The sequence below is a fragment of the Molossus molossus genome, unplaced genomic scaffold, assembly GCF_014108415.1.
Source record: "Molossus molossus isolate mMolMol1 unplaced genomic scaffold, mMolMol1.p scaffold_m16_p_14, whole genome shotgun sequence".
NCBI lineage: Eukaryota > Metazoa > Chordata > Mammalia > Chiroptera > Molossidae > Molossus > Molossus molossus.
Window position 1 is genome coordinate 39,041,960 of NW_023425349.1, and position 14,260 is coordinate 39,056,219.

A 14,260-nucleotide genomic window follows, 5' to 3' on the forward strand; every position below is an offset into this window, starting at 1 on the left:
GGAAAGTAGACTTGACAGTGGTGTTTAATGTGGGCCCTCCCACGCTCATCCAAACCCAATAGAGGGAGGCACAAACAGCAGAACACCAACACCAACAGGGAAAATTTGGCAGGCTCCAAAAACCCACTGAGATAGCCAAAATGGTGAAACAAAGAAATGAATCTCAAATGAAAGAACAAAAGAACTCTACTGGAGATGAGATAAATGAAATGCAGTTAAGCAAGTTATCAGAGGTAGAGTTCAGAGCCATGATCTTGAGAAAGCTCAGCAGCATGAATAAGGACATCAACACCATAAGTAAAGATATAGAAACATTGAAAATCAATCAATTGGAAATGAAAAACCACCAAGAAGAAATGAAGAATGATACAGCACAAATAAAGAACACATTGGAAGGAATAACCAGCAGAGTAAAGGAAGCTGAGGACCAAATCAGTGAATTAGAAGACAGGATATAAAAAAAATCAGCCAATCAAAAAACCAAAAGGAAAAAAACAATTAAAAAACAGGAATACAGCTTAAGAGAACTATGGGACAACTGGAAACATAGTAACATTCACATCATAGGAGTCCCCAAAGAAGAAGAAAATGAGCAAGGGTTAGAGAATATATTTGAAGAAGTAATGACAGAAAACTTTCTTAACTTGATGAAGGAAGAAGGCATTCAAGTTTAAGAAGCAGAGAGAGCCCCAAGTAAGAAAAACCCAGATAGGCCCACACCAAGACACATAGTAATCAAAATGCCAAAAATTAAAGACAAAGAGACAATCCTAAAGGCAGCAAGAGATAAGCAACAGGTTACCTACAAAGTTACCTCCATTAGGCTATTACCTGACTTATCAACAGAAACACTGCAGGCCAGAAGAGGATGGCATGAAGTAATCAAGGTCATAAGAAAACAAGGATCTGAATCCAGGACTACTCAACCCAGCAAGTCTGTCATTCAAAATAGAAGGTCAAATAAAGAGCTTACCAGACAAAAACAGGCTAAGGGAATACATTAGCATCAAACTAGCACTGCAAGAAATGTTAAAAGGACTGCTGTAATTAGCAGGAAAAATGGGAAGAAAAATATAACCACACTAAACAAAAATGGAAATAAATAATTACATACCAATAATCACCTTAAATGTAAATGGACTGAATGCTCCAATAAAAAGACACAGAGTAGATGATTGGATAAGAAAGCATGACTCATCTATATGTTGTTTACAAGAGACCCACCTCACAACAAAAGACTCACATAAATTGAAATTGAAGGGACAGAAAAAAATTTTCCAAGCAAATGGAAAGCAAAAAAAAAAGCTGGGGTAGCAATACTCATATCTGATAAAATAGATTTCAAAATGAAGGCCATAACTAGAGACAAAGAAGGCCACTACATAATATTGAAAGGATCTTTCCAACAGAAAGATATAACCTTGATAAACATATATGCACCCAATATAGGAGCACCAAAATATATTGAAAATCTTCTGGAGGACTTCAAAGGAGAAATTGACTTCAATACAATCATAGCAGAGGACTTCAACACCCTGTTGACACCACTGGATAGATCCTCTAGACAAAAAATTAGCAAGGAAACAGAGACTCTAAATGAAGCACTAGACCAAATAGATTTAATAGATATCTACAGAGAATTACACCCCAAAACTATAGAATTCACATTCTTCTCAAGTGCTCATGGGACATTCTCAAAGATAGACCACATGATAGGACACAAACTAAATCTCTACAAGTTCAAGAAGATTAAAATCATATCAAGCATCTTCTCAGATCACAATGGCATGAAACTAGAAATCAATTGCAACAAGAATATGCAAAGACATTTGAAAACATGGAGGCTAAATAGCATGTTATTAAACAATGAATGGGTCACCGAGGAGATCAAGGAAGAAATTTAAAACTTCCTGGAAACCAATGAAAATGAACACACAACAACACAAAATCTATGGGGTGCAGCAAAAGCAGTTCTGAGAGGGAAGTTCATAGCAATACAGGCCCACCTCAACAAACAAGAAAAATTTCTAATTGACTATTTAACCTCACAACTTAAAGAATTAGAAAGCAAACAAAAAGAAAACCCCGGAGCAAGTAGAAGAAAGAAAATGGTAAAGATCAGAGCAGAAATAAATGACATGGAGACCAAAAAAACAACTCAAAGGATCAATGAAACAAAGAGATGGTTCTTTAAAAAGATAAACAAGATTGATGGACCCTTAGCTAGACTCACCAAAAAACAAAGAGAGAGAACCCAAATACACAAAATCAGAAATGGATGAGGAGAAATAATAACTGACACCACAGAAATACAAAGGATTATTAACAAATATTATGAAAAATAATACGGCAACAAATTGGACAATCTAAGTGAAATTAACAAATTTCTAGAAACATATAGTCTCCCAAAACTGAACTGGGAAGAGATAGAAAACATGAACAGACCGCCCTAGCCGGTTTGGCTCAGCAGTTAGAGCATCGCCCTGAGGTACAGAAAAAAACATGAACAAACCAATAACAATGAAGGAAATTGAAGATGTAATCAAGACTCTCCCAGCAAACAAAAGCCCAGGCCAGGATGGCTTCACAGGGGAGTTTTAGCAAACATTCAAAGAAGAACTAACACCATTCTCCTCAAATTATTCCTAAAAATTCAAGAAGAAGGAAGACTTCCAAACTCGTTTTATGAGACCAGCATAATTCTAATTACAAAACCAGAAAAAGACACTACTGTCCGATAGCCTGGGGACTGGCGCCAGGCAAACTGCTCTACCATTGTCTCGCTTGCTCAGCCTAGACTCCCACCCTGTTCCGGGAACCGCCTGCCCCAGGCTTGTAGACTAACTCCCATCCTGATCTTATCGACTCACATTCCAGAGGCTCCCATGCATAGCCCCCGCAAGGTCATGACATTATACATAGAAAACCCTAAAGACTCCATCAAAAATCTACTAGACTTAATAAATGAATTTGGAAAAGTAGCAGGATACAAAATTAACGTCAGGAAATCGACGGCATTCTTATACACCAATGATGAACTCACAGAAAGAGAAACTAAAAAAACAATCCCATTTACCATTGCAGGAAAAGAATTAAGACACCTAGGAATAAACTTAACCAAAGAAGTAAATGACCTATATGCAGAAAACTGCAGGACATTGTAAAAAGAAATAGAGGAAGATATAAAAAAGTGGAAGCACATACCTTGTTCATGGATTGGAAGAATTAACATAATTAAAAATGTCCATATTACCCAAAGCAATCTATAGATTCAATGCAATCCCCATCAAAATACCAACGACATATTTCACAGAACTAGAATAAATACTTCAAAAGTTCATATGGAACCAAAAAAATACCCCGAATAGCCACAACAATTGTGAAAAAGAACAAATTTGGAGGGATCACATTACCAGATTTCAGGTTATATTACAAAGCCACCATAATCAAAACAGCCTGGTACTGGCACAAGAACAGGCATATAGACCAGTGGAACAGAACAGATCCCAGAAATGGACCCAAGGCAATATGCTCAATTTTATTTGACAAAGGTGGCAAGAGCATAGAGTGGAGTAAAGACAGCCTCTTTAATAAATGGTGTTGGAAAAATTGGACAGCTCCATGCAAAAAAAATGAAACTAGACCACCAACTGACACCATACACAAGAATAAACTCAAAATGGATAAACGACTTAAATGCGACTTATGAATCCATAAAAATCCTAGAAGAAAATGTAGGCAACAAAATTTCAGACATCATACGCAGCAGAATTTTCACTGATACATCACCTAAGGCAACAGAAACAAAGGGGAAATTAACACATGGGACTACATCAAACTAAAAAGCTTCTGCCCAGCAAAAAATACAATCATCAAAATGGAAAGGCAACCCACTGTATGGGAGAGCATAATTGCCAATGATATATCAGATAAGGGGTTAATTTCCAATATATAGAGAATGCTCATACAACTCAACAAAAGGAAAACAAAGAACCCGATTAAAAAATGGGCAGGGAGCCCTGGCCGGTTTGGCTCAGCAGTTAGAGCATCAGCCCGCAGTCCAGAGAGACCTGAGTTCGGTTCCTGCTAAGGGCATGTACCTCGGTTGCAGTTTGTCTCCGGCCCTGGTTGGTGTACAGGTGGCAGCCACTCAATGTGTTCCTTTCATGTTGATGTTTCTCTCTCTCTCTCTCTCTCTCTCTCTCTCTCTCTCTCTCTCTCTCTTCTCCTCCTCTCTCTCCCTCCCACTCTGTCTGAACAAAAAAACAAAAAATGTCCTCGGGTGAGGATAAAAAAATAAAAATTTTTTAAAAATTTAAAAATGGGCAGAGGAACTAAATAGACACCTCTCCAAACAGGACATACAAATGGCCAAGAGACATATGAAGAAATGCTCAACATCACTAAGCATCAGAGAGATGCAAATTAAAACAACAATGAGGTATCACCTCACATCTGTCAGAATGGCCGCCATCAACAAATCATCAAACAACAAGTGTTAGCGAGGGTATGGGGAAAAGGGGACTCTAGTACACTGCTGGTGGGAATGCAGACTGGTGAAGCCACTATGGAAAACAATATGGTATTACCTCAAAAAATTAAAAATTGAACTTCCATTTGACCCAGTGATCCCACTTCTAAGAATATACCCTAAGAAGCCCAAAACATCAATCAGAAAGAATATATATACCCCCATGTTTGTAGCAGCACTATTTACAATAGCTAAGATCTGGAAACAGCCCAAATGTCCATCAGTAGACGAATGGATAAAAAAAAGCAGTGGTACATATACACAATGGAGTACTATGAAGCTGTAAGAAAGAAAGATCTCATATCTTTTGAGACGACATGGAGGGACCTGGAAAGTATTATCCTAAGTGAAACAAGCCAAACAGAGAAAGACAAGTATCATATGATCTCACTTATTTGTGGAATATAATGAGCATAACAGTCTGAGGAATGGAGTAGTCCCAGATACGTGGAAGTGGGGTACAGACTGACAATCCCGAGAATAGGGTGCGGTGGGGGAGAGATAAACTACAGAACTTATATGCATGTATGCATGAACAATGGACATAGACAGCAAAGCTGGGGACAGGGTAGGGAGGGAGGGAAAGGGGGGGGAGAGAGTGGGGGATAAAGGAGAAACATCTGTAACAAAAATGAATAAATAAATAAATAAAAACAATAGTAAACAGTAAACACAGAAAAGAAATCATTTTCTGCCTAGGCAGGAAATAAATTCTCCTTTTGTACAGTTGAAATTGTAACCCACCCCACCATTCTTTGACATTGTTTTTGTAAATGCTGACTCTGATTATCATATACCTTATAGATAAACAGCATGTTTATATAAGAATCCTAGGAGCTATCTTTAGAAGATGCAGACTCCAACCTTCTGTTATCCCAGTTCTGGGAGATTTGCTGAACTTCAACCATAGAACCAGGATGACAAAGACCAGGATCATGCACCCAGACCATCACTTGACCAATTCGAGATCCTTATCAAAATGGACTGTGCTGGCCTGCACATAGAGAATTTTTCAACCCCTCCCTTTGGTCTCTTCATTCTGCTTTGCCTCTCCCTCCTTCTCAAAAATTCTGCCCACTCTGAGATGCTGAAATGGGCTCTCTGACAAGAGTCCCCCAGGTAACCAGCACTTGAATAAACCTCTTTCCTTTTTCACTAGTATCTGTCTCACGAATTTGGTTTTTGTGGCTACAGGCAGCCGAATTTGGGTTTTGGTTACACTTTGACTGAAGACAGACTCTCATCAACTCAGAGACAGCACCAGAGCATTCTGCAAACAAACTTTGATAAATTAACCTTTATCTTCCTAGTTAAGGAAGAGAAGGACTATCTAGCCCTAGGTGGGCCACCCTGAACCCAAAGCCCTTTGTCTTGTCAATTCTTCATAAACACATTATTTCTTTGTGAGGTATAATAGTCCTGCTCTGGTCACTCTGTCATATCTTCATGCTCTTATGAAGGTTCCCATGTACATGTGAAAAGTCAATAAAAATTGTATGCTTTTCTCCTATTAGTGTGTCTTTGCCAGTTTAATCTGCAGACTGAGCATAGGTCCTAAGAGGATCAAGGAAATTTTTTCCTTCACTACAATTCTCAAGCACACAAACATTTAGGACTCCTTAGAAACTTTTTTAAATTTTTTGTTTGTTTGTTTGTTAATCCTCGCCCAATGATGTTTTTCTTTCTTTTTTTTTTTTTTTTTATCCTCACCCGAGGACATTTTTCCATTTTTTGTACAGATAGAGTGGGAGGGAGAGAGAGGAAGAGAGAGAGAGGGAAACATCGATGTGAAAGGGACACATCGAGTGGCTGCCACCCGCACAACCAACCAGGGCCGGGGACAAACCGCAACCGAGGTACGTGCCCTTAGCGGGAACCGAACCCGGGTCTCTCCGGACCGCAGGCGGACGCTCTAACCGCTGAGCCAAACCGGCCAGGGCCCAATGATGTTTTTCCATTGAGTTTTAGATAGAGTAGAAGGGAGACAGGGAGGGAGAGAGAGAGAGAAACATTGATTTTTCTCTACTGGTTGCCTCCAACATGATCCCGACCAGGGCCAGGATAGAACCTGCAACTCAGGTACCTGCCCTTGACTGGGAATCAAACCCATGACCCTTTGGTCAGAGGGCCAACACTCTAACCACTGAGCCAAACCAGCCATGGAGGTTTTTTTGTTTTTTAATTATTTATTTATTTATTTTGTACGTGCCCCTAGCAGGAACTGAACCCAGGACTCTCTGGTCCACAGGCCAATGCTCAACTGCTGAGCCAAACCAGCCAGGGCGATTTTTTATTTTTTTAATAGTTATGTCCATATGAAAAATATCCAAACTTGTAGAGAATTTTTATAAGAGTTTATTTGAGCCAAATTGATGACATATGCCAGGGAGCAAGATCTCAAATGTTCCCCAGAATAATAGTTTTACAGTTTCTATTTTAAGTGTTTGAAATTAAGGAGGGAAGGTAAGAAAGACTAAAGTTGAGATTATGTGCTCTCTTGAGGGTTAATACCCCCTTCAAGAGTTATTATTTCTAGCATTTCAAAGATGTGTTAACCTAGTTGCACAAGAACAAAAGACAGGGTTGGCTTAAAACCTTTCACTAAAGAAGTTATAGACCTGGGGCATGACTACCCACCATGATCTGCCCAATTAAGAATTTATGATCAGCCCTGGCCGGTTTGACTCAGCAGTTAGAGCGTCAGCCCATGGTCCAGAGAGACCGGGTTTCAGTTCTCACTAAGGGCACGTACCTCAGTTGCAGTTTGTCCCCAGCCCCAGTTGGAGTTGTGCAGGAGGCAGTCACTCAATGGGTCCCTTTCACATTGATGTTTCTCTCTCTCTCTCTTCCTTTTTTTCCCTCCCACTCTATCTGAACAAAAATGGAAAAATGTCCTTGAGTGAAAATAAAAAAAAAATAAAATAAAGAATTTATGATCATATCACCATATGAGGTTACTTTTTTTTAAATATGTTTTTATTGATTTGAGAGAGAGAGGAAGGGAGAAAAGAGAGAGAAACACTGATGAGAGAGCAACATTGATCAGCTGCCTCCTGCACACCCCCTACCAGGGATTGAGCCTGAAATCTAGGCATATGCCCTGTCTGGGAATCAAGCCAGTGACTTCTTGGTGCATGGGACAACACTCAACCAGCTGAGCCACACCAACTGGGCAGTTGCTTTCCACATACCCTTTTTTCCCCATCCACAGTTAATGTTGTTGCAATGCAAAAAATTCTAACACTGAAATAGGATTTGGGCAGCTTGCTATAGGTAATGATAGAATTCCTACTAATTAATAAAATGACTAACAGGCTAATAGAAAGGTGTGCAAGAGACATGAATAAGCCTTTCTCAGAATTGCCAACAAGTACATGAAAAAATGCATTATCGTCATAAAATGAACATTCATGTTCATTTCTTTCCTAAATATATATCTCCTAAGAATTCTTGCACTTGTGCACCAAAACATATTCAAAAGTGTTCTTAGCGGTATTGTTCATGATATAAAGAACTGAATCAACTCAAATGTTTATCAACAGAATACTGAATGAGTAAATAATGATAAATTGATACAATGAAATACTGTACAACAATGAAAATAAGTGGCCCTGGCCGGTTTGGCTCAGCGGTTAGAGCGTCCGCCTGCGGTCCAGAGAGACCCGGGTTCGGTTCCCGCTAAGGGCATGTACCTCGGTTGCAGTTTGTCCCTGGCCCTGGTTGGTCGTGCGGGTGGCAGCCACTCGATGTGTCCCTTTCACATCGATGTTTCCCTCTCTCTCTCTTCCTCTCTCTCCCTCCCACTCTGTCTGTACAGAAAATGGAAAAATGTCCTCGAATGAGGATTAAAAAAAAAAACAATGAAAATAAGTGAACCTAGCTATAAGCTCCAACATGAATAAATCTTGGGAAATAATATTAGGGGATGTAAGGGAAGAAAAATAATTTCCCCTCTATCCTTCTGAGTTGTTGGCTAGGCCACTCTGTAATAAAATACAGATTGAAAAGGGTAAAACAAACAAAAGTTTAGTAACATATATTCCTCTCAGATACATGGGAAATACCCAGGGAAACTAATTCTCCAGGAAATGGCCCAAGTGCCACCTTAAACACCATCTTCAGCTAAAGACAAAAGAAAAATGTTGGGAGAAGGAAGCCAGTTATGGGAGGGTAACCAGGAAGAGCATGGTAAACATGCATACATTCTTTATGCAGATTTAAGTCAGTGATGTTTCCATTAACAAGAGTTTCTGGAGCTTTAGAGTCATTCTTCTCTTTGGGTACAGAGAGATAAACACCTTTACAAGTGGAGATTTCCCTCACATAGTCATGTGCCACTTAACAACCAGATACAATCTGAGAAATGTGTCTTTAGGTGATTTCATCGTTGTGTAAATAACAGAGTGCACTTAACAAACCTAAATGGTGTAGCCTACTATTGTAATTGTATGTGCCATACTTTTACACGACTGGCAGCACAGGTTTCTTTACACCAGCATCATCACAAACATGTGAATAACGCATTGCATTATGACTTCAGATTTTATGATGGTTACATGTCAATGTAAGAAATGTTCAAACCTATAGATAATTTTCATAGGAGTTTATTTGAGCCAAACTGACAACATATGCTGAAGAACAAGATCTCAAATGCTCTCAAGAACAGCAGTTTTGCCCTGGCCAGCATGGCTTAGTGGTTGGAGCGTTGGCCCTCCCACCAAAGGGTTACAGGTTTGATCCCCAGCCCCTGGTCAGGGCACATGAGGAAGTCAACCAATCAATGTGTCTGTCTCACATGGATATTTCTCTCTCCCCTCTCTCTCTGTCTCTCCCTCTCCCCCATCCCTTCCACTCTGTCTAAAGAAAAACACCAATGGAAAAATGCATTTGGGTGAGGATTAATTTTTTTTAAAAAGCTGATGAACAAAATAGAAGCAGAGATATAGAAAGGAGTATGGTTCAGACTGACAAACCTCAGAGGAGGGGGGTGGGGGGAGGGATGAAATAAACCAAAGAACTTATATGCATGTATGTGTAACCAATGGACATAGACAACAATGCTTGGGGTGGGGCAGGATAGGGAGGAGGGTGTCTGTCTGCAGGGAAAAAGGGGAAAGATCTGTAACAAAAATAAATTAATTAATAAAAAAAATAAAATACATTTTTAAAAAAAGAATAACAGTTTTGCCCTGGCCAGCATTGCTCAGTTGGTTGAGCATCATCCCATATACTAAAAGGTACTGGTTTGATTCCTGGTCAGGGCACATGCCCAGATTTCCAGCTTGGTCTCCAAAGGGGGGAATGCGGGAAGCAGCAGATCAATGTTTCTCTCTCTCTCCCTCTCCCTTCCTTTCTCTCTAAAAGCAATAAAAATATTTGTAATAACAGTTTTGCATCTCCTTTTATGAATTTGACATTAAGGAGGGAACATAAGAAAGATGACATGGATATGGAAGAAAGCCAGGCAGGGCTTGCATAACAGAATATTTAATAAGATTATGTGCTCTCCAGAGGGTGGCTTATTTCAAAGGTGTGTTAACCTAGATGCACAGAAACAATGGACAGGGTTTGTTTAAAGCAAACAATTATGCACCCTGACTTACCCAGTTAGGAATTTATGATCAGATCACCAGGTGAGGTTACTTTTTATAGAACCCCTTTTTTCATCCACAAATAAACTAAGTGATGGAAGTTTTCAGCTCCATTATAATCTTACAAGACCACTGTGGTTATTCAGTTTGTCACTGACTTAAATGTCGTTATTTGACACATGACTGTAAGTGTAAATATTTGTTACAGAAAGGGAACTTCTGTACAAGCTCTGAACAGAATTTGTTTTCAGAGCTTCTCCTGTGTCTGTTGTTTCTCAAGCATAATCACTCAAAGAGGCCTATTTTGGGGTGACATAATCTGCTATACTTTGGAAGGGGGCTAAGAAAATTAACAAATTGCAAAAGAATACACACACATATTTCTCATACCATGTGTTGTTTTTTTTTTTTTTTTCTTTATTGATTTAGAGAGAGAGGAAGGGAGAGGGAGAAAGAGATAGAAACATCGATGAGAGAGAACATCAATTGGCTGCCTCCTGCATGCCCCCCACTGGGGATCGGGCCCACAACATGGGCATGTGTCTTGACCGGGAATAGAACCAGTGACCTCTTGGTGCATGGGTCGATGCTCAACCACTGAGCCACACCAGCCGGGCTCTCATACTATATTTTTAAAGTTCATAAATAAGCAAGACAAAAGAATATATCATCTAAGAGTACATGTGTATATGGTAAGTCCATAAAGGAAGGCAAAGAAACAACCTTCTAATAAATTTGGGACAAAGTTACCTTAAGGTATGGGGTGGGATGACAGGCAGGGTAATGGAATAGAGAAATGTCCATAAGGAGCGTCAGGAGTATCTTAATGCTGAGTAATTGGCTCATAGGTGTTTATTTTGTGTTAAATCTCATAATTTATGCATGTATTTTATTTCTTCTTTTGGTAGTACAAAATATTTTATTATTTTCAAATGATAATAAAGGATTAAAATGATTTAGAGTAGAAAACACATCTCCCCTAGTCCCCAAAGGACACCACTGGGTGTTTCTAGTAAATCTTTCCAGACGTTCTATGCATACAGTGGTGGATAAAAGTAGGTTAACAATAATAATAATAAATAAAATAATTGATAAATAAATAATAATACAAGAATAAACTTTCACATACTCACAACTGTAAACCTACTTTTGCTCACTCCTATATACTGTTACAGATGTATATACATTTGACCCTTGAACAAGCAAGAGTTAGGGACACCAAGCCTCCACCACCAGTCAAAAATATGAGTATAATTTTTGACTCCCCCAAAACTTAACTACGGTTGTACCTCAGTATCTCCATGGGATTGGTTCCAGAATCTCTCCCACCACCCCCACCACCCCACCAGGTGCAGATACTAAAATCCTCGGATGCTCAAGTCCCTTGTATAAAATGGCCTTGAACAATGCATAGAGTCAACCTCCACATCTGCAAGCTCCCACCTGGGAATCAAAATAGTGTTTTCCATCAGCAGTTGATTGAATCTGCAGATGCAAAACTCAGAGATTCAGAGAGCCGACTGTATATTCATTGAAAAAAAATTTTCATATAAGTGGACCCACGTAGTTCAAACCCATTATTTGAGAGTCAACTGTACACACCTTTTTATACAAACGGTCCCATGAAAACACACAGCAGTCTGCATTCTGTTTTAGATTGTTGCATTATAATATATTAGACTGCCTCAGTTTATATTCATCTCATTTTCTAGTAAGTTGTTGAGCTTTTCCTCATTTATTTGTAGGAACCCCTTTTAATTTTTTTTAAATAGATCTTTTTCATATGCAACTACATTTTCCTCAGTTTCTCTTTTGTCTCTTGATTTTGTTTATAGTATTTTTCCATCCAAAAATGTTAAGTTTTAATATTGCAAATTTATCAAATTTTTGTGGGTTTGTTTATGGTTTTCTTCATGTTTACAAAGGTTTGCCATTCTAAGACTTTTTTAATATTTCCACATTTTCTACTGATATTTTAATGAATTCATCTTTAATATTTAATATTTTTTTATCCTTCTGCAATTTCTTTTGGTATTTAAAGTAAAATTGGGATACCATTTCTTTTTCTAGACAGTCAGGTATTCTAGCACTAGGCACTCAATAAGCCATATTTTCCCCACTGATGTGATAGGCCAGGTTTTCATGTAATAAATTCCTGTATGTCTCTGGGTCTGATGAACCCATGCTTTCTTATCTGCTGCACCTCATCTGTGGTCAAAAGCAACCTATGGCTTTGGAACACAGAGCAAAGAAAACCTGCCCATTTTATTTCTCATTAGCTACTTAATGGCATTACTGAGACAGCTAGTTACAACTAGCCAGTTGCTAAGACAACTAGTTAAAATGTCAATAAATGTTGATGAAAAGGGCACCTAAAGATGGCCCAACCTTATCCAGATCCGGTTCATGACGATCAGAAAGCCCTTCCCAGGCTGGGTTTCAACAATGCCCAGCACTGCCTGATGCCGGCTGAACAAAGCATAGCCTCTGCAAACAGCACGCTGTGGCTTCCCGCATCGGCAGCACCCTCACCTGCTGGTGGGAATTTCTGACCCAGCCCTGCGGGAGCAGGACCTCACCAGGCAAAGAACTCAGCTGTGGACCAGACGTAGGGAAATGTCTTCTTCTTCCCTTACGTGTGCCTTTGCCTCAGAACGGATCTGAAAACTTTTTTGGGGTTTCTTGGCAAATTTTGCTTTCAGTTAAATCCTGTCACAATTATTTTATTTTTTATCTTTATTGTTGAATGTATTACAGATGTTCCTTATTTTTCCCCCATTGACTCCCCCTCCTCCCCACTCCCATCTCCCTTCCGCCTTTTCCCACACTGTTGTCTGTGTCCATTGGTTATGCATATAAATTCTTTGGTTTATTTCTTCCCACCCCCCAACCCCCTTCTCTTTGAGGTTTGTCAGTCTAGCAACCAATCTGTTCTTCTTAATCCCTTCACCTTTTTTACCCATTCCCCCACCCCCCTCCCATCTGGCAACCAACAAAATGTTCTCTGTATCTATGAGAATGTTTCTGTTCTGCCTGCTCATTTTATTTGTAGATTCCATTGTTGATAGATATGTATTCATTGCTATTTGGTTTGTTCATATATTTTATCTTTTTCTTCAAAAAGACCCTTCAACATTTCATATAATAATGGTTTGGTGGCGATGAACTCCTTTAACTTTTTCTTGTCTGGGAAACTCTTTATATGGCCATTGATTCTAAATGACAGCTTTGCAGGATAGAGTAATCTTGGTTGTAGGTTCTTGCTTTTCATCACTCTAAATATTTCTTGCCACTCCCTTCTGGCCTGCAACGTTTCTATTGAGAAATCAGCTGACAGTCTTATAGGAACTCCTTGTAAGTGACTAACTGCTTTCCTCTTGCTGCTTTTAATATTCTCTCTTTGTCTTGAACCTTTGCATTTTGATAATGATGTGTCTTGTTGTGGTCCTCTTGGGGTTCATCTTGTTTGGGACTCTCTGTGCTTCCTGGACTTGTATGTCTGTTTCCTTCACCAAGTTAGAGAAGTTTTCTGCCATTATTGTTTCAAATAGGTTTTTGACTTCATGTTCTCTCTCTTCTCCTTCTGGCACCCCCAAGATGTGAATGTTGGCACACTTGAAGTTGTCCCAGAGGCTCCTTACACTGTCCTCATTTTTTTGGATTCTGTTTTCTTTTTGCTGTTCTGATTGGGTGTTTTTTGCTTCCTTGTATTCCAAATCAATGGTTTGCTTCTTGGCTTTACCTACTCTACTATTGAATCTGTGTAAATTATTCTTTATTTCAGTTGGTGCCTCCTTCATTTCTGACTGTGCATCCATCATTTCTGACTGGTCTTTTTTAATGCTCTTGAGGCCCTCACTAAGTTTATTGAGCATCCTTATAAGCAGTATTTTGAACTCAGCATCTGTTAGGTTGCTTATCTCCATTTCGCTTAGTTGTTTTCCTGGAGTTTTGTTCTGTTCTTTCACTTGGGACCTGTTTATTTGTCTCCTCATTTTGGCTGCCTCTCTGTGTTTGTTTCTGTCTATTACTTAACGAGAGGTATGGGGCTATCTGAGACCAGATGCTGCTTGTTTGAAAGACTTTAGGAAAACCTGAAGCAGGATCCAAGACAGGCCAATACTATGGTTGAGCAACT